Genomic DNA, 24,573 nt, shown 5'->3' with positions numbered 1-24,573 from the left:
TTAGTCTCCTCTTTTTCAATGTAAACATGCCTAGCCTTGCAAGACTTTCCTCGTATTCCAGCGTCTCCATGCCCTTAATTAATTTGGTCACCCGCCTCTGAACCTTTTCTAGCTCCAAGATATCCTTTTTGTATTATGGTGCCCAAAATTGCACACAGTATTCAAGATGTGGCCTCACTAGTGATTTATATAATGGGAGTATAATACTCTCGTCCCTTGCATCAATTCCCCGTTTTATGCATGCTAATATCTTTTTAGCCTTCTTTGCTGCACTCCTACTTTGGGTACCGCTGCTTAATTTGTTATCTATGTGAACCCCTAAGTCTTTTTCCAGTACAGAATCCCCTAATATTAACCCATTTAGTATGTAGGTGTTATTTTTGGTCTTGCCACCACAGTGCATTACCTTACACTTGTCTGTGTTGAATCTCATTCTCCATTTTGCTGCCCATGCTTCCAGTTTAATTAATTCGGTCTGCAGAGATTCAGTATCCCACTACATATTTATAACCTTACACAATTTGGTATCGTCTGCGAAAATTGACACCATGCTCTCTAGACCTACTGTTAGGTCGTTGATGAAAATATTGAACAAAAGTGGTCCAGGTACAGACCCTTGTGGCACACCACTTAGCACTGTAGTCCAATTTGAAAATGATCCATTGACCACAACGCGCTGCTCCCTATTATCTAGCCAATTACTGACCCAAGTGCATATTGTGCTCCCTAGCCCTATTTCTTGTAGCTTATAGATAAGTCGCATGTGTGGTACTGTGTCAAAAGCTTTGGCAAAGTCTAAAAAGATTACATCCACCTCCTTACCCTGATCAAGGTTCGCACTTACTGTTTCATAAAAGCCAAGTAAGTTGGTTTGACATGATCTGTCCTTCACAAATCCATGTTGGTTCCTTTTAATGACCTTATTAGCTTCAAGGAACTTTTGAACACTGTCCCTTAGAATACCTTCCAATACTTTCCCCACTAAAGATGTAAGACTAACTGGTCTATAAATACCCGGTTCAGCTTTGCTCCCCTTTTTGAATATCGGCACTACCTCCGCTATCCGCCAGTCTTTGGGAACCATACCCGATTTAACTGAATCCATGAAAATCAAAAATAGTGGTCTTGCTAGTTCAACGTACAGCTCCATAAGACCCCTCGGGTGAATTCCATCGGGACCAGGTGACTTATTAATCTTTAACTTTTTTAATCGGTCACAGACTATCTCCTCACATAAATAAGCATTTAGCAGTGGGACATTATCTTTGTTGAGATTTTGTGTTATGCCCAGCATTTGGTCCTCTCTGGTAAATACCATTGAAAAAAACTTGTTTAGTTTGTTTGCTATGTAATTATCATTTTTGATTAAGACTCCCATCTTGTCCTTTAAAGGGCCTATACTCTCCTTCTTTAGTCTCTTGCTGTACTTAAAAAGAATTTTGGGATTCGCTTTGCTTTCCTTTGCTACTAGTTTTTCAGTTTCTACTTTAGCTGCTCTTATTCCTTTTTTGCATATATTGTTACAATCCTTATAGTGCTAAAATGACTCCGCATCCCCCTCAGATTTGTATTTTTTAAATGCTCATCTTTTTTTGTCCATTAATTCCTTTATATTATAGTTAAACCACATTGGTTTGGGCTTTTTATTCCTTTTTTTGCTGCTGGTGGGAATAAAATTCCGAGTATTTTTAATTAGCAATGATTTTAATACATCCCATTTCTCTGTAGTATTTTTTTCTTGAAACAGACTTTCCCATTCAATGTCCCTTAACGCTTCCTTCATCATGTCAAAGTTGGTTTTGCTAAAGTTTAGAGTCCTAGTTGAGCCAGTATAGGGCTGCTTATGAAAACTGATATAGAATGTGACCATATTGTGTCCTATGGGCTCCCCTACTTCAATATTTGATACCAATTCCCCATTGTTAGTTAATACCAGGTCTAAGATTGCATTGTACCTAGTTGGTTCCTTGATTAATTGAACTAAGTAATTATCATTTAGCGTGTTTAAAAACATATTGCCCCTAGCAGTATAACTTGAATTGATTTTCCAGTTTATCTCGGGATAGTTAAAGTCTCCCATCACTACTATGTCTCCTACTCCTGCTGCTCTTTCAATTTGATTCAGAAACAATTTCTCATCAGATACATTAATACCAGGTATAACCCCAATAATAACTTCTTTATTCCTTTACCCCCGCATGCAATTTCTACCCATAACAATAGTATTTATAGTCCCTTCTTGAACATCTTCCCATATAACAGGTTTTAGAAACGGCTTTACGTAAAGACATACCCCTCCACTCTGTTTATTTAGTCTGTCTCTCCTGTACAGTGTATAACCCTCTAGATTGACTGTCCAATCATGAGATTCGTCCCACCAAGTTTCAGTAATGCCTATAATATTATATTCCTTGCTTGCTGCGAGGATTTCTAGTTCCCCCTTTTTTACCTGTAAGGCTTCTAGCATTTAGATACATACAATTGAGATATGTATTTCCCCTTATGGTAGGGACATCATACTTCTTATGCAGCAAAGATGACCCTTAATCGTCATTGGTAACTGTTATTCTAAAACCCTTTTTAGTTCCCATGTTACTACCCTTGCCGTCTGCTCTATTCCTCCCCCTACACCTCCCCCATTTTGTTCACTAACGCCACCCCTGCTATTCTTACTGAATGACCCGTATTTTCTTGCTAAACCCTCCCCCCAGGCTCCTAGCTCTCCTCCAACCTTTTAACCATCCTTCCCCCCAGCACCGCTGCCCCCTCCTCATTCAGGTGCAATCCATCATGACAAAAAAGATGGCACCTGACTGAGAAGTCCGCCCAGTGTTCTAGGAACACAAACTCTTCTATCCTGCACCAATCCCTAAGACACACATTTACCTCCCTAATCTCCCTCTGTCTCCCTGGGCTAGCGCATGGCACGGGTAATAATTCTGAGAATATTACCTTAGACGTCCTTGCCTTAAGTTTCTGGCCTAAGTCCCTATAGTCTTTCTTAAGGACATCCCACCTTCCACTAACTATGTCATTGGTGCCAACGTGCACAAAGACCACCGGATCATTCCCAGCCCCTCCCTACAATCTATCTACCCGGTCCACGATGTGCCGCATCCGAGCACCCGGGAGACAACAGACCGTACGGCGATCACGGTCCCGGTAGCAGATTGCCCTATCTGTCTTCCTAATAATGGAATCCCCTACCACCACAATCTGACTAGGTACCTTACTAACTTTTATCCCAACTGTGCAAGAGGGACCACTCCTCTGGTTGCTAGATGGAACAGTCTCCTCCGGCACCATCATTTCCTCACTATCATCATCCGATTCCTCGTCCAGTCGTGCAAATTTATTCGGGTTTGATAGTTCAGAGATGTCGAGCCTCCCCCTCTTTTTCTTCCTTCTAACTGTGACCCAGCTAACTGCCTGGTCATCCTCATCTACCAGTGACCCCTCCCGCAACTCCTCCACCATTCTAAACTTTGCTCGAGATTGTGAATCTCCCTCAGTCGCGTAACGGCTTGCTCTAGATCAGTTACCTGGGCTTTCAGGGCAACTGTTCGCACACACCTCGTGCAGATGTACTCACTCTGGGACGGTTGCTCCAGCTGCACGTACATCTTGCATGACATGCACTGAGTGAAATCCCCAATCACAGCCCCACCCATATTTTTGTAAGGTCTAACTACCTGTCACCCAAGAAGAAATAGAGAAGCAAAACAATCTAGGCAAAACACTCACTATACAATAATTAAGTTTATACTTATCTATCCTTTGCGGCCCCTAATCCTTCGCTTTTATGCAGCAGTAGTCACCGGTTTCTCCAGTGGCAGCAGCAGCAACTGCAGCAGTCTCCGTCCTCTCCTCTGATGTCTGCAGCAGCAGTCTTCCTTGCCCCCTTGTGCAGCTCAGCAGTGGATTCAGACCCCACAGGCCGGTTGTGGGGTCCCTGGTAGTACCTGCTGGCAGCAGCAGTAGGCTCTTTCCCCACCAGCAGCGTCCCTGGGCAGTACCTAGTATGCTCACACACAAAATAGAACAAAAACAGAGACAGAAATAAAGGCAGCTCAATACCCTCAAAATATCTGCCCCTCACACACACATACACGAAATCTCAGCCCGTCACACACACACACACACACACACACACACACACACACACACACACACACACACACACAATTACAGCCCACTCTCTCACACACAACAATCACAGCACCTACTCACACACAAAACTCAGCCCCTCACACACAAAAAATCACAGCCCCTCTGTTACTCCAAGTTAGAGCCCCTCTCACTCACTCACAAGGTCAGCCCCTTGTAGCCTCACCAGAGACTTATGCAGCCTCACACAGGGAGCGGCAGCTCAACTCAGCACTGGTCCCCCTCGCTAGTGCTCACTCCGCCCCCCCCCCCCCTTCCTCCAGTGCCCAGTACCTGGTCCGGGCCCAATTCGGCCCCCTCCCCTCAGGCTTCGCCACCTCCGCTCCCCACCGCTCTCCTCCGCACACCTCACACGCTCGCGTCCTGTGCGCACTTCCGCTTCCGGGTCGCCAGGTCAGCGTCACAGCGCCTGCTCCTCCTCCTTCTCACAGCGATCACTTTCCCACTGACTATTGAATAAACATGCTGCTCCATAGCTAAACCTATTGTCCCGATGGCTCTGTCTACACCATCTGGGTTTGGACCTGCTCCCGGGTCTATAGTAACCTTCCACAACTTTTCCCACTTAAGCTGCATCTCCATGGCAAACTTCCATGTGGCATAGTTCTCTGAACCTTTCAGCTTCGCAAAGTTCATGCTGTGTCCTGTGATATACATCCTTTCTGCACTTGTATAAAATGTCACTTTAAACTGTGCCACTGTGATTATTCAACAGCACTCAGGGGGTTAATCTTCAAGCACACGCGGGTCTGGGCACATGACTGGGCCCATAACCTGTTGGCAGAGAGTTCTGGGCTATCTGGTGCAGTGACGTCAGTCCACACACTTTGTGACTTAAACAGTAACACAGGTTTATTTATTGTACACAGGTGACTCAGATGTAACACTTATAGCAGTAATCAGGAGCCCATATATCACACAAGGTAACAGCATTAGGTAGTGGTACTTATCAGGAGATGTCTGTGGTGGTGAGGGATGGAGGACTGCACAGCCGTGCACTCTAACTCCAGCTGTAGAGAAGATAATGCATGCACTGGAACACTGTGAGTCTCTGTAGCTGAAATCTGCTCCCAGTCTCAGCTCTGCACACTTGTACACACCAGGGTCGATATTCAATTACCCCGACAGCAAGTCAGGCGATAAGTGTCGCCACCGGGGGCTATCTAATTAGCCACGATAAGCCGGCGCGTGACGCGGTTTATCAGGGATTTTATTTCACCTGCCTCCGGCAGGCGAAGCAAGATCCCTGATAACAGCCTCGTTTTTACCCGAAAACGGGGCCATTTCAACCAAAAACACACAGGTTTCACTAAACCTGTGTGTTTATGGGTGTAACAGTACGTTTAATCGCCCGAGCTAATGAAATAGCCCGACCGCAGCACCCGAAGAAACATCGGGTGTTTTTACTCCTGATGTCTCTTCAGGCCAGATTGAATATCCATGCAGGACTCTGTCTCTCAGTCTCTCTGTGTGTCACACGCTCCTCACACTCCCTGAGATGGAGGAACAGGAACTACATCATATAACTCTGCCTCCGAGTGACTCCTGGCACTAGAGGTCTAACACTAAGGGATGCGCCCATAGACTGATACACAGAAGGAGACAGGCACAGAGTGCACCATGGGGGTCATTACGAGTTGATCGTAGCTGTGCTAAATTCAGCACAGCTACGATCCTGAACTCAGACATGCGGGGGGACGCCCAGCACATGGCTAGTCCGCCCCGCATGTCAGTGCCGGATCCCCCCGCAGAAGTGCAAAGACATCGCGATGCCTTTGAACTTCAAGAGTGGCTCCCGGCCAGCGCAGCTTTAGCGCGCTGGCCGGGAGCTACTCTTCGCTCCCTGGCCCGCAGCAGCTGCGTGTGTGAGAGCCACTCCAAGCACGGTCCGGCCATGCCTGTATTGGCCAGACCACGCCCAGGAAACGGCCCCGTTTCGCCCCATCCCGCCCATCGACCGTAGCACAGCGACGGGCGGCCATGCGCCGGCACACTGCAGCGGCGGTGCATGCGCGGTTCTGACCTGATCGCTACGCTGCGAAAAACTGCAGCGTGCGATCGGGTCAGAATGACCCCCCATATCCTAACACGATAGTCGGGATGTCATATTGAATGAATACGTTGCAGGGATTCTCATGTAGTTTGGCCAGAGTTCACCTTCTCTTTACACGTTTTCTCCCTGTCACTCAATGGCTTCTCTGTCTGTTATACTCTTTCAAAGTTCACTGTGTAGGCAGGTCACTGTTACCATGGAAACCAAAACTACGACCAATAGCGATGAACCAAGCTTCTCCACTTTGCAGGAAAAGTTTAGCAGAAAAAGCATCAAACTATAAATGAACTAAGTAGTAGAGACAGCTGTATGAAACTAAGATATTTAAATTCTCAAAAGCAGGTTGTTTCGGTAGGAAAGAACACGGACATTGCTATATGCCGGCAGTGTCATAAACCTCCTGGCTCTGCAGGCATAAGGTGGGTACACACTAATAGATATATCTGCAGATCAATTGATCTGCAGATATATCTATGGACGGATCGAGCAGTGTGTTCAGCATACACACTGCTCGATCCGTCGGGGACTGACGTCATGAACTGGACACGCCCGCCCAATTCAGCTGTCAATCACCGCCGGCCGCCGCAGCATGATAGATATATTGGCCGTCGGCTGTGCTGCGCGGCCGACGCGACACGTCTGTGAACGACGGAGTTCACAGACGTATCGGCCGTACACACTGGCCGACGGTCCCGCGATATATCGGCCGTTCAAGAGAACGGTCGATATATCGACCAGTGTGTACGGGCCTTTAGGCTCCTATCAGGCACACAAAGGGTTAGTGAATTTATTGGGAGAGTTTAAAGGAATAGTCATAGGAATGTGATTGGAAGTGGCTGTAGAGGAGGAGATAGGATATAAATAGGTGGGGAAGTTTCTAGAAGGTTCAGCCTCTTTTCGGACGTTACCCTCCCGTCCCTCCCTTGTTGTGGAGCTGTGCTTATGTGTCGGCTGTTTAGTGAGTGGGTTGTCTGAGGTGGCCGGTATCAGAACGGCTTAGGTATTGTTATGGGTAGGCATTGGTTAATTTTCCCTGGGGAGCAGTTCAGTCACGGAGGAGTATGGGCATGGTAAGCAGGGGCGGAACGGAGGACATCATCGGACCCGGTGGGCCTCCTTTCTCCTTACGCATGGCTGAACTGCTGCCTCAAGTCGATGCTGATGTGGGCAGATGGCCTCATCAGTTTGGAGTGTTGTCCCTGCAAGGCGTGGGCAGTTGGTCCTGCCTTGGCGAGTCAGATGGACAAGGAAAGTGGCAGTTGGCCCTTCCTTGCCTGTCGGGCAGTTGGCCCAAGTTCATATAGTTATGGTTAAGAATGTTTTGCTTACGCTAGGCCGTTCTTATCCCGCCACCATACCTTAGTTAGTTCTAAAAATAAAAATAAAATAGTTAGTTTAAACCCTCTCAATAAATAAGCTGACCCATTTCACCGCAATTACAGTTGTCCGTGTATTTATTTATAGATAAGTTGGTGTGCGTGGAGTGTGGGAATGCATGAGCCATGGAGAGTTTATGACAGAAGCAAGGAAACCCTATTGTATTTTACATGGCTGATATACTGTACATATTCATGTTGCAGCTTTTAAAACCTGTTCATCAGGAAATACATGCCCAAAAGATTAATTTAAATATAATTATTTTATGACATTTGAAATGAAAATTTATTTCCCTAGAAACTCTAGGTGCGTAAGACTAATCTGCAGGAAATTATACACAATCATTACATAAATCAAGAAACCTTTTATAAGGCAGTGACTGTGCTGGCCCCTAGGCCCTGTGCCCTGAGTGGTGACACTGCTCATCCACCCCTGATTATGGCCCTGTCTTTGGGTGGGATGTACTAAAGGGAAAATGCGATAAAACCCCCGTTTTATCTAGAGATGAGCGCCGGAAATTTTTCGGGTTTTGTGTTTTGGTTTTGGGTTCGGTTCCGCGGCCGTGTTTTGGGTTCGACCGCGTTTTGGCAAAACCTCACCGAATTTTTTTTGTCGGATTCGGGTGTGTTTTGGATTCGGGTGTTTTTTTCAAAAAACCCTAAAAAACAGCTTAAATCATAGAATTTGGGGGTCATTTTGATCCCAAAGTATTATTAACCTCAAAAACCATAATTTCCACTCATTTTCAGTCTATTCTGAATACCTCACACCTCACAATATTATTTTTAGTCCTAAAATTTGCACCGAGGTCGCTGTGTGAGTAAGATAAGCGACCCTAGTGGCCGACACAAACACCGGGCCCATCTAGGAGTGGCACTGCAGTGTCACGCAGGATGTCCCTTCCAAAAAACCCTCCCCAAACAGCACATGACGCAAAGAAAAAAAGAGGCGCAATGAGGTAGCTGTGTGAGTAAGATAAGCGACCCTAGTGGCCGACACAAACACCGGGCCCATCTAGGAGTGGCACTGCAGTGTCACGCAGGATGTCCCTTCCAAAAAACCCTCCCCAAACAGCACGTGACGCAAAGAAAAAAAGAGGCGCAATGAGGTAGCTGACTGTGTGAGTAAGATAAGCGACCCTAGTGGCCGACACAAACACCGGGCCCATCTAGGAGTGGCACTGCAGTGTCACGCAGGATGTCCCTTCCAAAAAACCCTCCCCAAACAGCACATGACGCAAAGAAAAAAAGAGGCGCAATGAGGTAGCTGACTGTGTGAGTAAGATAAGCGACCCTAGTGGCCGACACAAACACCGGGCCCATCTAGGAGTGGCACTGCAGTGTCACGTAGGATGTCCCTTCCAAAAAACCCTCCCCAAACAGCACATGACGCAAAGAAAAAAAGAGGCGCAATGAGGTAGCTGACTGTGTGAGTAAGATAAGCGACCCTAGTGGCCGACACAAACACCGGGCCCATCTAGGAGTGGCACTGCAGTGTCACGCAGGATGTCCCTTCCAAAAAACCCTCCCCAAACAGCACATGACGCAAAGAAAAAAAGAGGCGCAATGAGGTAGCTGACTGTGTGAGTAAGATAAGCGACCCTAGTGGCCGACACAAACACCGGGCCCATCTAGGAGTGGCACTGCAGTGTCACGCAGGATGTCCCTTCCAAAAAACCCTCCCCAAACAGCACATGACGCAAAGAAAAAAAGAGGCGCAATGAGGTAGCTGACTGTGTGAGTAAGATAAGCGACCCTAGTGGCCGACACAAACACCGGGCCCATCTAGGAGTGGCACTGCAGTGTCACGCAGGATGTCCCTTCCAAAAAACCCTCCCCAAACAGCACATGACGCAAAGAAAAAAAGAGGCGCAATGAGGTAGCTGACTGTGTGAGTAAGATAAGCGACCCTAGTGGCCGACACAAACACCGGGCCCATCTAGGAGTGGCACTGCAGTGTCACGCAGGATGTCCCTTCCAAAAAACCCTCCCCAAACAGCACATGACGCAAAGAAAAATAAAAGAAAAAAGAGGTGCAAGATGGAATTGTCCTTGGGCCCTCCCACCCACCCTTATGTTGTATAAACAAAACAGGATATGCACACTTTAACCAACCCATCATTTCAGTGACAGGGTCTGCCACACGACTGTGACTGATATGACGGGTTGGTTTGGACCCCCCCCAAAAAAGAAGCAATTAATCTCTCCTTGCACAAACTGGCTCTACAGAGGCAAGATGTCCACCTCATCATCATCCTCCGATATATCACCGTGTACATCCCCCTCCTCACAGATTATCAATTCGTCCCCACTGGAATCCACCATCTCAGCTCCCTGTGTACTTTGTGGAGGCAATTGCTGCTGGTCAATGTCTCCGCGGAGGAATTGATTATAATTCATTTTAATGAACATCATCTTCTCCACATTTTCTGGATGTAACCTCGTACGCCGATTGCTGACAAGGTGAGCGGCGGCACTAAACACTCTTTCGGAGTACACACTTGTGGGAGGGCAACTTAGGTAGAATAAAGCCAGTTTGTGCAAGGGCCTCCAAATTGCCTCTTTTTCCTGCCAGTATAAGTACGGACTGTGTGACGTGCCTACTTGGATGCGGTCACTCATATAATCCTCCACCATTCTTTCAATGTTGAGAGAATCATATGCAGTGACAGTAGACGACATGTCCGTAATCGTTGTCAGGTCCTTTAGTCCGGACCAGATGTCAGCATCAGCAGTCGCTCCAGACTGCCCTGCATCACTGCCAGCGGGTGGGCTCGGAATTCTGAGCCTTTTCCTCGCACCCCCAGTTGCGGGAGAATGTGAAGGAGGAGATGTTGACAGGTCGCGTTCCGTTTGACTTGACAATTTTCTCACCAGCAGGTCTTTCAACCCCAGCAGACTTGTGTCTGCCGGAAAGAGAGATCCAAGGTAGGTTTTAAATCTAGGATCGAGCACGGTGGCCAAAATGTAGTGCTCTGATTTCAACAGATTGACCACCCGTGAATCCTTGTTAAGCGAATTAAGGGCTCCATCCACAAGTCCCACATGCCTAGCGGAATCGCTCCATGTTAGCTCCTCCTTCAATGTCTCCAGCTTCTTCTGCAAAAGCCTGATGAGGGGAATGACCTGACTCAGGCTGGCAGTGTCTGAACTGACTTCACGTGTGGCAAGTTCAAAGGGCATCAGAACCTTGCACAACGTTGAAATCATTCTCCACTGCACTTGAGACAGGTGCATTCCACCTCCTATATCGTGCTCAATTGTATAGGCTTGAATGGCCTTTTGCTGCTCCTCCAACCTCTGAAGCATATAGAGGGTTGAATTCCACCTCGTTACCACTTCTTGCTTCAGATGATGGCAGGGCAGGTTCAGTAGTTTTTGGTGGTGCTCCAGTCTTTTGTACGTGGTGCCTGTACGCCGAAAGTGTCCCGCAATTCTTCTGGCCACCGACAGCATCTCTTGCACGCCCCTGTCGTTTTTTAAAAAATTCTGCACCACCAAATTCAAGGTATGTGCAAAACATGGGACGTGCTGGAATTTGCCCATATTTAATGCACACACAATATTGCTGGCGTTGTCCGATGCCACAAATCCACAGGAGAGTCCAATTGGGGTAAGCCATTCCGCGATGATCTTCCTCAGTTGCCGTAAGAGGTTTTCAGCTGTGTGCGTATTCTGGAAAGCGGTGATACAAAGCGTAGCCTGCCTAGGAAAGAGTTGGCGTTTGCGAGATGCTGCTACTGGTGCCGCCGCTGCTGTTCTTGCGGCGGGAGTCCATACATCTACCCAGTGGGCTGTCACAGTCATATAGTCCTGACCCTGCCCTGCTCCACTTGTCCACATGTCCGTGGTTAAGTGGACATTGGGTACAACTGCATTTTTTAGGACACTGGTGAGTCTTTTTCTGACGTCCGTGTACATTCTCGGTATCGCCTGCCTAGAGAAGTGGAACCTAGATGGTATTTGGTAACGGGGGCACACTGCCTCAATAAATTGTCTAGTTCCCTGTGAACTAACGGCGGATACCGGACGCACGTCTAACACCAACATAGTTGTCAAGGCCTCAGTTATCCGCTTTGCAGCAGGATGACTGCTGTGATATTTCATCTTCCTCGCAAAGGACTGTTGGACAGTCAATTGCTTACTGGAAGTAGTACAAGTGGGCTTACGACTTCCCCTCTGGGATGACCATCGACTCCCAGCAGCAACAACAGCAGCGCCAGCAGCAGTAGGCGTTACACGCAAGGATGCATCGGAGGAATCCCAGGCAGGCGAGGACTCGTCAGAATTGCCAGTGACATGGCCTGCAGGACTATTGGCATTCCTGGGGAAGGAGGAAATTGACACTGAGGGAGTTGGTGGGGTGGTTTGCGTGAGCTTGGTTACAAGAGGAAGGGATTTACTGGTCAGTGGACTGCTTCCGCTGTCGGCCAAAGTTTTTGAACTTGTCACTGACTTATTATGAATGCGCTGCAGGTGACGTATAAGGGAGGATGTTCCGAGGTGGTTAACGTCCTTACCCCTACTTATTACAGCTTGACAAAGGGAACACACGGCTTGACAAATGTTGTCCGCATTTCTGGTGAAATACTTCCACACCGAAGAGCTGATTTTTTTGGTATTTTCACCAGGCATGTCAACGGCCATATTCCTCCCACGGACAACAGGTGTCTCCCCGGGTGCCTGACTTAAACAAACCACCTCACCATCAGAATCCTCCTTGTCAATTTCCTCCCCAGCGCCAGCAACACCCATATCCTCCTCATCCTGGTGTACTTCAACACTGACATCTTCAATCTGACTATCAGGAACTGGACTGCGGGTGCTCCTTCCAGCACTTGCAGGGGGCGTGCAAATGGTGGAAGGCGCATGCTCTTCACGTCCAGTGTTGGGAAGGTCAGGCATCGCAACCGACACAATTGGACTCTCCTTGTGGATTTGGGATTTCGAAGAACGCACAGTTCTTTGCGGTGCTTTTGCCAGCTTGAGTCTTTTCAGTTTTCTAGCGAGAGGCTGAGTGCTTCCATCCTCATGTGAAGCTGAACCACTAGCCATGAACATAGGCCAGGGCCTCAGCCGTTCCTTGCCACTCCGTGTGGTAAATGGCATATTGGCAAGTTTACGCTTCTCCTCCGACAATTTTATTTTAGGTTTTGGAGTCCTTTTTTTACTGATATTTGGTGTTTTGGATTTGACATGCTCTGTACTATGACATTGGGCATCGGCCTTGGCAGACGACGTTGCTGGCATTTCATCGTCTCGGGCATGACTAGTGGCAGCAGCTTCAGCACGAGGTGGAAGTGGATCTTGATCTTTCCCTAATTTTGGAACCTCAACATTTTTGTTCTCCATATTTTAATAGGCACAACTAAAAGGCACCTCAGGTAAACAATGGAGATGGATGGATACTAGTATACAATTATGGATGGACTGCCGAGTGCCGACACAGAGGTAGCTACAGCCGTGGACTACCGTACTGTACTGTGTCTGCTGCTAATATAGACTGGTTGATAATGAGATGTAGTATGTATAAAGAAGAAAGAAAAAAAAACACGGGTAGGTGGTATACAATTATGGATGGACTGCCGAGTGCCGACACAGAGGTAGCTACAGCCGTGGACTACCGTACTGTACTGTGTCTGCTGCTAATATAGACTGGATGATAATGAGATGTAGTATGTATAAAGAAGAAAGAAAAAAAAACCACGGGTAGGTGGTATACAATTATGGACGGACTGCCGAGTGCCGACACAGAGGTAGCTACAGCCGTGGACTACCGTACTGTACTGTGTCTGCTGCTAATATAGACTGGTTGATAATGAGATGTAGTATGTATAAAGAAGAAAGAAAAAAAAACCACGGGTAGGTGGTATACAATTATGGATGGACTGCCGAGTGCCGACACAGAGGTAGCTACAGCCGTGGACTACCGTACTGTACTGTGTCTGCTGCTAATATAGACTGGATGATAATGAGATGTAGTATGTATAAAGAAGAAAGAAAAAAAAACCACGGGTAGGTGGTATACAATTATGGATGGACTGCCGAGTGCCGACACAGAGGTAGCTACAGCCGTGGACTACCGTACTGTACTGTGTCTGCTGCTAATATAGACTTGATGATAATGAGATGTAGTATGTATAAAGAAGAAAGAAAAAAAAACCACGGGTAGGTGGTATACAATTATGGACGGACTGCCGAGTGCCGACACAGAGGTAGCTACAGCCGTGGACTACCGTACTGTACTGTGTCTGCTGCTAATATAGACTGGTTGATAATGAGATGTAGTATGTATAAAGAAGAAAGAAAAAAAAACCACGGGTAGGTGGTATACAATTATGGATGGACTGCCGAGTGCCGACACAGAGGTAGCTACAGCCGTGGACTACCGTACTGTACTGTGTCTGCTGCTAATATAGACTGGATGATAATGAGATGTAGTATGTATAAAGAAGAAAGAAAAAAAAAACCACGGGTAGGTGGTATACAATTATGGATGGACTGCCGAGTGCCGACACAGAGGTAGCTACAGCCGTGGACTACCGTACTGTACTGTGTCTGCTGCTAATATAGACTGGATGATAATGAGATGTAGTATGTATAAAGAAGAAAGAAAAAAAAACCACGGGTAGGTGGTATACAATTATGGACGGACTGCCGAGTGCCGACACAGAGGTAGCTACAGCCGTGGACTACCGTACTGTACTGTGTCTGCTGCTAATATAGACTGGATGATAATGAGATGTAGTATGTATAAAGAAGAAAGAAAAAAAAACCACGGGTAGGTGGTATACAATTATGGATGGACTGCCGAGTGCCGACACAGAGGTAGCTACAGCCGTGGACTACCGTACTGTACTGTGTCTGCTGCTAATATAGACTGGATGATAATGAGATGTAGTATGTATAAAGAAGAAAGAAAAAAAAAACCACGGGTAGGTGGTATACAATTATGGATGGACTGCCGAGTGCCGACACAGAGGTAGCTACAGCCGTGGACTACCGTACTGTACTGTGTCTGCTGCTAATATAGACTGGTTGATAATGAGATGTAGTATGTATAAAGAAGAAAGAAAAAAAAACCACGGGTAGGTGGTATACAATTATGGATGGACTGCCGAGTGCCGACACAGAGGTAGCTACAGCCGTGGACTACCGTACTGTACTGTGTCTGCTGCTAATATAGACTGGATGATAATGAGATGTAGTATGTATAAAGAAGAAGAAAAAAAAACCACGGGTAGGTGGTATACAATTATGGATGGACTGCCGAGTGCCGACACAGAGGTAGCTACAGCCGTGGACTACCGTACTGTACTGTGTCTGCTGCTAATATAGACTGGATGATAATGAGATGTAGTATGTATAAAGAAGAAAGAAAAAAAAAACCACGGGTAGGTGGTATACAATTATGGACGGACTGCCGAGTGCCGACACAGAGGTAGCTACAGCCGTGGACTACCGTACTGTACTGTGTCTGCTGCTAATATAGACTGGTTGATAATGAGATGTAGTATGTATAAAGAAGAAAGAAAAAAAACACGGGTAGGTGGTATACAATTATGGATGGACTGCCGAGTGCCGACACAGAGGTAGCTACAGCCGTGGACTACCGTACTGTACTGTGTCTGCTGCTAATATAGACTGGATGATAATGAGATGTAGTATGTATAAAGAAGAAAGAAAAAAAAACCACGGGTAGGTGGTATACAATTATGGACGGACTGCCGAGTGCCGACACAGAGGTAGCTACAGCCGTGGACTACCGTACTGTACTGTGTCTGCTGCTAATATAGACTGGTTGATAATGAGATGTAGTATGTATAAAGAAGAAAGAAAAAAAAACCACGGGTAGGTGGTATACAATTATGGATGGACTGCCGAGTGCCGACACAGAGGTAGCTACAGCCGTGGACTACCGTACTGTACTGTGTCTGCTGCTAATATAGACTGGATGATAATGAGATGTAGTATGTATAAAGAAGAAAGAAAAAAAAACCACGGGTAGGTGGTATACAATTATGGATGGACTGCCGAGTGCCGACACAGAGGTAGCTACAGCCGTGGACTACCGTACTGTACTGTGTCTGCTGCTAATATAGACTTGATGATAATGAGATGAAGTATGTATAAAGAAGAAAGAAAAAAAAACCACGGGTAGGTGGTATACAATTATGGACGGACTGCCGAGTGCCGACACAGAGGTAGCTACAGCCGTGGACTACCGTACTGTACTGTGTCTGCTGCTAATATAGACTGGTTGATAATGAGATGTAGTATGTATAAAGAAGAAAGAAAAAAAAACCACGGGTAGGTGGTATACAATTATGGATGGACTGCCGAGTGCCGACACAGAGGTAGCTACAGCCGTGGACTACCGTACTGTACTGTGTCTGCTGCTAATATAGACTGGATGATAATGAGATGTAGTATGTATAAAGAAGAAAGAAAAAAAAAACCACGGGTAGGTGGTATACAATTATGGATGGACTGCCGAGTGCCGACACAGAGGTAGCTACAGCCGTGGACTACCGTACTGTACTGTGTCTGCTGCTAATATAGACTGGATGATAATGAGATGTAGTATGTATAAAGAAGAAAGAAAAAAAAACCACGGGTAGGTGGTATACAATTATGGACGGACTGCCGAGTGCCGACACAGAGGTAGCTACAGCCGTGGACTACCGTACTGTACTGTGTCTGCTGCTAATATAGACTGGATGATAATGAGATGTAGTATGTATAAAGAAGAAAGAAAAAAAAACCACGGGTAGGTGGTATACAATTATGGATGGACTGCCGAGTGCCGACACAGAGGTAGCTACAGCCGTGGACTACCGTACTGTACTGTGTCTGCTGCTAATATAGACTGGTTGATAATGAGATGTAGTATGTATAAAGAAGAAAGAAAAAAAAACCACGGGTAGGTGGTATACAATTATGGATGGACTGCCGAGTGCCGACACAGAGGTAGCTACAGCCGTGGACTACCGTACTGTACTGTGTCTGCTGCTAATATAGACTGGATGATAATGAGATGTAGTATGTATAAAGAAGAAGAAAAAAAAACCACGGGTAGGTGGTATACAATTATGGATGGACTGCCGAGTGCCGACACAGAGGTAGCTACAGCCGTGGACTACCGTACTGTACTGTGTCTGCTGCTAATATAGACTGGATGATAATGAGATGTAGTATGTATAAAGAAGAAAGAAAAAAAAAACCACGGGTAGGTGGTATACAATTATGGACGGACTGCCGAGTGCTGACACAGAGGTAGCTACAGCCGTGGACTACCGTACTGTACTGTGTCTGCTGCTAATATAGACTGGTTGATAATGAGATGTAGTATGTATAAAGAAGAAAGAAAAAAAAACACGGGTAGGTGGTATACAATTATGGATGGACTGCCGAGTGCCGACACAGAGGTAGCTACAGCCGTGGACTACCGTACTGTACTGTGTCTGCTGCTAATATAGACTGGATGATAATGAGATGTAGTATGTATAAAGAAGAAAGAAAAAAAAACCACGGGTAGGTGGTATACAATTATGGACGGACTGCCGAGTGCCGACACAGAGGTAGCTACAGCCGTGGACTACCGTACTGTACTGTGTCTGCTGCTAATATAGACTGGTTGATAATGAGATGTAGTATGTATAAAGAAGAAAGAAAAAAAAACCACGGGTAGGTGGTATACAATTATGGATGGACTGCCGAGTGCCGACACAGAGGTAGCTACAGCCGTGGACTACCGTACTGTACTGTGTCTGCTGCTAATATAGACTGGATGATAATGAGATGTAGTATGTATAAAGAAGAAAGAAAAAAAAACCACGGGTAGGTGGTATACAATTATGGATGGACTGCCGAGTGCCGACACAGAGGTAGCTACAGCCGTGGACTACCGTACTGTACTGTGTCTGCTGCTAATATAGACTTGATGATAATGAGATGAAGTATGTATAAAGAAGAAAGAAAAAAAAACCACGGGTAGGTGGTATACAATTATGGACGGACTGCCGAGTGCCGACACAGAGGTAGCTACAGCCGTGGACTACCGTACTGTACTGTGTCTGCTGCTAATATAGACTGGTTGATAATGAGATGTAGTATGTATAAAGAAGAAAGAAAAAAAAACCACGGGTAGGTGGTATACAATTATGGATGGACTGCCGAGTGCCGACACAGAGGTAGCTACAGCCGTGGACTACCGTACTGTACTGTGTCTGCTGCTAATATAGACTGGATGATAATGAGATGTAGTATGTATAAAGAAGAAAGAAAAAAAAAACCACGGGTAGGTGGTATACAATTATGGATGGACTGCCGAGTGCCGACACAGAGGTAGCTACAGCCGTGGACTACCGTACTGTACTGTGTCTGCTGCTAATATAGACTGGATGATAATGAGATGTAGTATGTATAAAGAAGAAAGAAAAAAAAACCACGGGTAGGTGGTATACAATTATGGACGGACTGCCGAGTGCCGACACAGAGGTAGCTACAGCCGTGGACTACCGTACTGTACTGTGTCTGCTGCTAATATAGACTGGATGATAATGAGATGTAGTATGTATAAAGAAGAAAGAAAAAAAAACCACGGGTAGGTGGTATACAATTATGGATGGACTGCCGAGTGCCGACACAGAGGTAGCTACAGCCGTGGACTACCGTACTGTACTGTGTCTGCTGCTAATATAGACTGGATGATAATGAGATGTAGTATGTATAAAGAAGAAAGAAAAAAAAAACCACGGGTAGGTGGTATACAATTATGGATGGACTGCCGAGTGCCGACACAGAGGTAGCTACAGCCGTGAACTACCGTACTGTGTCTGCTGCAACTGGATGATAAATAATGATATAAAAAATATATATATATCACTACTGCAGCCGGACAGGTATATATTATATAATGACGGACCTGCTGGACACTGTCTGTCAGCAGAATGAGTTTTTTATAGAATAAAAAAACACCACACAAGTCACACGACGAGTGTTTAACTTTTTCAGGCAATCACAATATAGTATACTATACTGGTGGTCAGTGTGGTCAGGTCACTGGTCAGTCACACTGGCAGTGGCACTCCTGCAGCAAAAGTGTGCACTGTTTAATTTTAATAATATGTATGTACTCCTGGCTCCTGCTATAACCTATAACTGCTCCCCAGTCTCCCCCACAATTAAGCTGTGTGAGCACAGTCAGATATTATACATAGATGATGCAGCACACTGGGCTGAGCACAGATATGGTATGTGACTGAGTCACTGTGTATCGTTTTTTTCAGGCAGAGAACGGATTATATTAAATAAAACTGCACTGGTGGTCAGTGGTCAGTGGTCAGTCACTAGTAAACTCTGCACTCTCTCTCTAGTACTCCTAAGCTCCAGTAAATCAAGTGTCTCTGTCTCAATCTCACTCTCTCTCTTCTAATCTAAATGGAGAGGACGCCAGCCACGTCCTCTCCCTATCAATCTCAATGCACGTGTGAAAATGGCGGCGACGCGCGGCTCCTTATATAGAATCCGAGTCTCGCGATAGAATCCGAGCCTCGCGAGAATCCGACAGCGTCATGATGACGTTCGGGCGCGCTCGGGTTAACCGAGCAAGGCGGGAAGATCCAAGTCGCTCGGATCCGTGTAAAAAAAGCTGAAGTTCGGGCGGGTTCGGATTCCGAGGAACCGAACCCGCTCATCTCTAGTTTTATCACATTTTCATATGTACTAACTGCCGCGTTTTTGCCCCTGAGGGTATCGCCATCTTTGGATGGTGATACCCTATAGAAGCCTATGGGCCTCTTATCGCCGGCCCCACAACCCGCCGCCTCCGCCGACCCCTCTCCCTGCGGCATACCTTCTTCAAGGAAGCCCTGGCCTGGAAGCTAAACTCCTCCTCCCACTAGCAACACAGCCGGAGGTCCTTCCGGCTGCAGGGAGGAGGCACCCGGGACAGCCTGCTGCCTACTCCCCGGCAGGTGAGCAGGTGGAGACCCCAGGGAAGTGATGGAGACCCCCAGCACACCACCTCACAGGTATCGCGAGGGGCCTCCGTCATCGCTATGCGATGTTAATCGCATATGTTAGTACATATGCGATCAACATCGCTGCGATGGGCTGGCGAGGGGTGGCGATGTATGTTAATACATCCCACCCTATGTCTGAGGTATGTACCTCCTGGGCCATTGATGGTGCAAGCTGCCTATGAAGCCACATCTTTTAGTGAAAGATCACTGGCCCTAGAGGTCTTCTATAGGGCCAATGCTGTAACGGTGACCTTGTAGCTTGTATGATCTAGGGTGGGATGCCTCATACCTAAAAATGCTGCCAATCCACAAACCAATATATGGCCACTTACCACATATGCACCAAACTCCGAAATGTAATACATTCTGGAGCTTGGAAGTGGTGGACAATGCTATCTGCAGAGGGCGTTACCCTGTAGAAACCTATGGGCTTCTTTTTGTCTTTCCTCCTGAGAGGGATCCAATCGGATGTCTCCCACCCCCTGCAGCATGTTCGGCACTTGACGAGTGCGCAGAGTGACTACCGGGTCCTAAACCTGGAAGTCTCCACCCTGGAAAGGACTGCGCTCATCGGGAAAGCTGCTCTTTGCTGAAATGTTCATGCATATGGCATTAGTAAACACTGATATGCATGTGGCACCCCAATGGTGAAGCCACAAACTGTAGTGTGACTTTTATGGCCCTTCCCCTGCTGAATGCATCCTTGGCTGGACACCATTAAACTTGCAGCAGGGAAAGAGTTAACTGTACCCTGAGTGCTGCCTCTGGCAGGGAGACACTGGCCAATCAGCAAGAGGCGTATGGATCCCAGGGAGGGAGAGTCGGTTTGTGCTGTGGCAGTTACAGCTGTGTTCTTGTAGGCAGTTGGGTAGTGGCCATCTTAGGAGGCCAGACAGCAGCAGATTGGATCAGAGGCAGCTGGCAGTGTGTGACAGGAGTGCTGCACAATTTACGGAGAGCCAGCTTATATTCCCAGTGACCTGAGAGCATCACTGTTGCAACCGATTGGTGATACCAGCCTCCTGCGGGAGATCACGCTGTTTTCGGTGGTACTGTCTGACAGGCGGCTTCTGATGGGGCGGAGCAGTGACGGGCTCTACTGACTGTGTGGCTGGGAACTAGATGACACAACCTGCTCTCCCTTTTGAAGGACAGCCCTGGAGGTAGCTCTACTTTGAAGTAACAGATGGTGGGAGGAGCAGAGACAGTGTTTGCTGCAGCCGCAGACAGGGCCGGTGCAAGGTTTCTGTGCACCCTAGGCAAATCTTCATCCTAGCACCCCCTAACCTGCAAACCCCACCACCACATCCAACGCCTCCCGAAGGGGAAATGCAGATGGGCTGGGGTGAATTGCATCATTAAACATATACAGAGACAACACTAAAGGACTATTAAAGTGATAAAGTATATCTTTACTTATATATAAAGTAAAAAACAGGTGTGAATTTGTTCACAATCTACTTTCACTTTAAAATTGCTAAAGTACTGTCTATTCTTTGTATACTGTATAATACTGTATATGGAGTCTGGTGGGGATATTTAATTGGGGCGGGATACGAGATGCCGCCGGTCAGAATACAGACAACAGCATCCCGACCACTATAATACTAACATCTTGAATTCAATTAATTAACCTTACCATTTACCCTAACCCTCCCTCTCTGCAGCCTAACCCTCCCCGGCATGCTAAAATTCAGGATGTCAGCTGTCAGGATTCCGGCGTCATATATTTGTATGCTCCTTATTGTGTTCCATGCCCACATCTGTAAGTTCATTGCTGACCCGCATACAGAGACATCCTTCAGTTTTTTGCTAGATGAATTCAGTGGCGCCCTCCAGTGGCCAGCGCCCCTAGGCAGCCGCCTAAAGCTGCCTAATGGTAGAGCCAGCCCTGGCTGCAGACAGAGGTCAGCTCACAGTGGTTAACTGAGGCCTACCTAACCCTTGTAACGCAGGTCGGTAACACTGCTGCACTAACAATGCATCACAAGCTTCCTCAGGGATATATAGAGAGGGATAGTGCTTCTAACAGGGACAGCGACTGTTTTACATTGCAGCTTACAGTACATTATGGGGGTCATTCCAAGTTGATCGCTAGCTGCCGTTGTTCGCAAGGCAGCGATCAGGCTAAAAATCGGCATTTCTGCACATGCGTATGCACCGCAATGCGCACGTGCGACGTATGGGTACAAAGTCCTTTGTGGTTTGGCACAGGTTCTAGCGAAGCTTTCAGTAGGATGGCAGAATGCAGGAAGATTGACATGAAGTGGGCGTTTCTGGGTGGCAACCGACCGTTTTTAGTGAGTGCTTAGAAAAACGCAGGTGTGTCGGGGAAAACGCAGGCATGACTGGGCGAACGCTGTGCGGGTGTGTAACGTCAAAAGCCATCCCTCCGTCATTAGAATCAACGCACACGAAGAGTAACTACAGGGCTGGTCTTGTTTTGCGCAAAATGATTTTGCAGCCGCTCTGCTGCACAAGCGTTTGCACTTCTGCAAAGCGAAAATACACTCCCCGGTGAGTGGCGACAATGCGTTTGCACGGCTGCTAAAAGTAGCAAGCGAGCGATCAACTCAGAATGACCCCCTATATCCGATAGTGTATACACCAAGCAAGATCATTTAGAGACAGGAAACTGTTTAAGTGCAATGACAAACGCACTTCAACTAACGGTTACTTTACAGAGCAGCCAATTTATCGGGGACACACAAAAACTTACACCGTATTTGTCAGCTACAGTTCAAGGCAAGTTCAACTAAGGGGGGTCATTCTGACCTGTGCGCACGCTAGGATTTTTTGCTGCGCTGAGATCAGGTCACTACTGCGCATGCGTATGTACCGCAATGCGCAGGCGCGTCGTACTGGTACAAAGCGGATCATTGCTGAGCGATAGATTTAACTAAGAATCCGTTCGCACAGCCGATCGCAAAGAGATTGACAGGAAGAGGGCGTTTGTGGTTGGCAACTGACCATTTTCTGGAAGTGTTTGGAAAAACGCAGGCATGTCCAAGCGTTTGCAGGGCGGGTGTCTGACGTCAATTCCGGACAAGAACAGGCTGAAGTGATCGCAGCGGCTGAGTAAGTTCTGAGCTACTAACCATGGGAGAGAAAGAAAGCTCTTGTGTGGGCGCACTCTTATGTATAGAAGAAAATTTCTTCAAAAATGTATTAAGGAAATATTTTTAAAACATCAGTTTAATATTCAAAATTAAAAACGTTACCCAAATGTGATCCAAAATGTGAATAAAGAGGAAAAAATGTTAAAATGTTCTGGTCTTTTTTTTACACAAAAAGGTGATTAGAAAGGTTGTAGACACTTGATTGTCTAACACCCGTTTCTCCTGACCAGTACAGAAATTCTGTATTGATGGGACCAAGGAAGGATCAACAAGTGTGTAGTAGTGTATCTTCAGAGAACCACTTAGGTTGGATCCTTATTATACACTTTGGTGGTCACCAGTTATTCGAATATGCACGTATTTGTTATATATACATAAAAATTAGTTTGACAAAGCTTGACGCTGAATTGACAGAACAAAGGAAAGAAAGAAGAGATTAGTGGTGATACTGCTGTTGGTGTTCACCTTTTAAATAAAGGGAGTAGTGCCTGCTCTACAAAACCGGGTATTCCCAGGAAGTCTCCTCTCCAGGTACTGACCCCGCCCAACGCTGTTTGGCTTCCAAGATTGGACGAGATCGGGCATTAGCAGCGTGGTATGATAGTAGAGGAACTATATACCAATGAGAGTGCACCTATATAGGAGCAGTAGAAGATGTAGTTTTAAAAGTAAGATAGAGTATAATATGTGGATCTGCTTTCCCCATTAGGCAAGGTGCAACGCCCACCACAAATGTGGTGTCGTGCCCCCTGGATCGTGGATGAGAGTCCACGGAAAGATGGTAAGTCAGAAAAGAAGGGGTTATAGAAAAAATATATCCTTTTTTATAGTAACTTATTCAGTCAGTCTTGTAGGAGAAAAAAGAGCTCCTAATTAAATCTCAAACGTCAGGCAGTTTTGTAAATCATGTGTCAGTCAGACATCTATTCTCCTATATGGAGACACCACATATTATTGCAACTTAGAAACATTCCTAATTTGGATACATTGCAAACGAAATTGTGGATGGAAATAAGTAAAATTGTTGCACTGCTGCTTATGGTGTAGAGATGTGGATGTAATATTGGCTCAAAACGATCCCTGACACATAGGACTGTTCGCTGTGCAGGCAGTTAAATAACTAACCGTGCCTGGATCCAGGAATCATATGTGAATCACTGTGTATACAGAGATCACATGTGAATAAATATGTGTCAAATGTGAAAAAAGCACAAAAAAATATACATAGAAAATAATATATATAACTCAGCCTAAATGCAAGAATCACCTATACATACATATATATCAGATATGGATAGGCATCTATTGGTACTGAATAAGCTATTCACCCAATGGGTGCAGGCTTACGAAGCTCAGAATATGACAGTCCAATGGAGTGATTGCGGTGTCATGTCCTAGAAAAGGCTGGTGCCAGCAGGTCCTTCCATGGAGTGGTCCCTCCGTGGAAAACGCATTTCACCCTTGCGGGCTTGTTCACTTCCGGTATCAGAAACTGCACAAAACTTTTTTGTACCGCTCGGATGCACATGCGATCGCACGCTTGCAAAGAAAAAATCACTCCTCTATAGGCGGCGACTATCTGATCGCAGCGCTGCAAAAAATAGCTAGCGAGCGATCGACTCGGAATGACCCCCTAAATTGTACAGGAGGCATTCCCTAGCAGAGCAGCTTGCATCTCCCGGTCAGTTCTCGCACAGAGAAAAGTTGCTGCAACTAGTTCATTTGTCTCCAGGACATTAAATTTACTGAAAAGTGCACTACATAAACTTAATTCAGCGAGCTGAACATTATAGCAGTTAAAGGGGCCCCAATAAGTAATTTAGCGGTGATTG

General features: G+C 46.4%; 1 pseudogene; it reads right to left on the bottom strand.

The window, feature by feature from the left end:
• Nucleotides 1-23,231: 23,231 nt before the first annotated feature.
• LOC135051970 (5S ribosomal RNA) lies at nucleotides 23,232-23,350 on the bottom strand (annotated as a pseudogene).
• Between the last annotated feature and the right edge of the window lie 1,223 nt (nucleotides 23,351-24,573).

The sequence above is a fragment of the Pseudophryne corroboree genome, chromosome 2 (genome assembly GCF_028390025.1).
Source record: "Pseudophryne corroboree isolate aPseCor3 chromosome 2, aPseCor3.hap2, whole genome shotgun sequence".
Classification (NCBI taxonomy): domain Eukaryota; kingdom Metazoa; phylum Chordata; class Amphibia; order Anura; family Myobatrachidae; genus Pseudophryne; species Pseudophryne corroboree.
The sequence above is the reverse complement of the archived record's forward strand: the minus strand, read 5'-3'. Positions and strand labels throughout refer to the sequence as shown.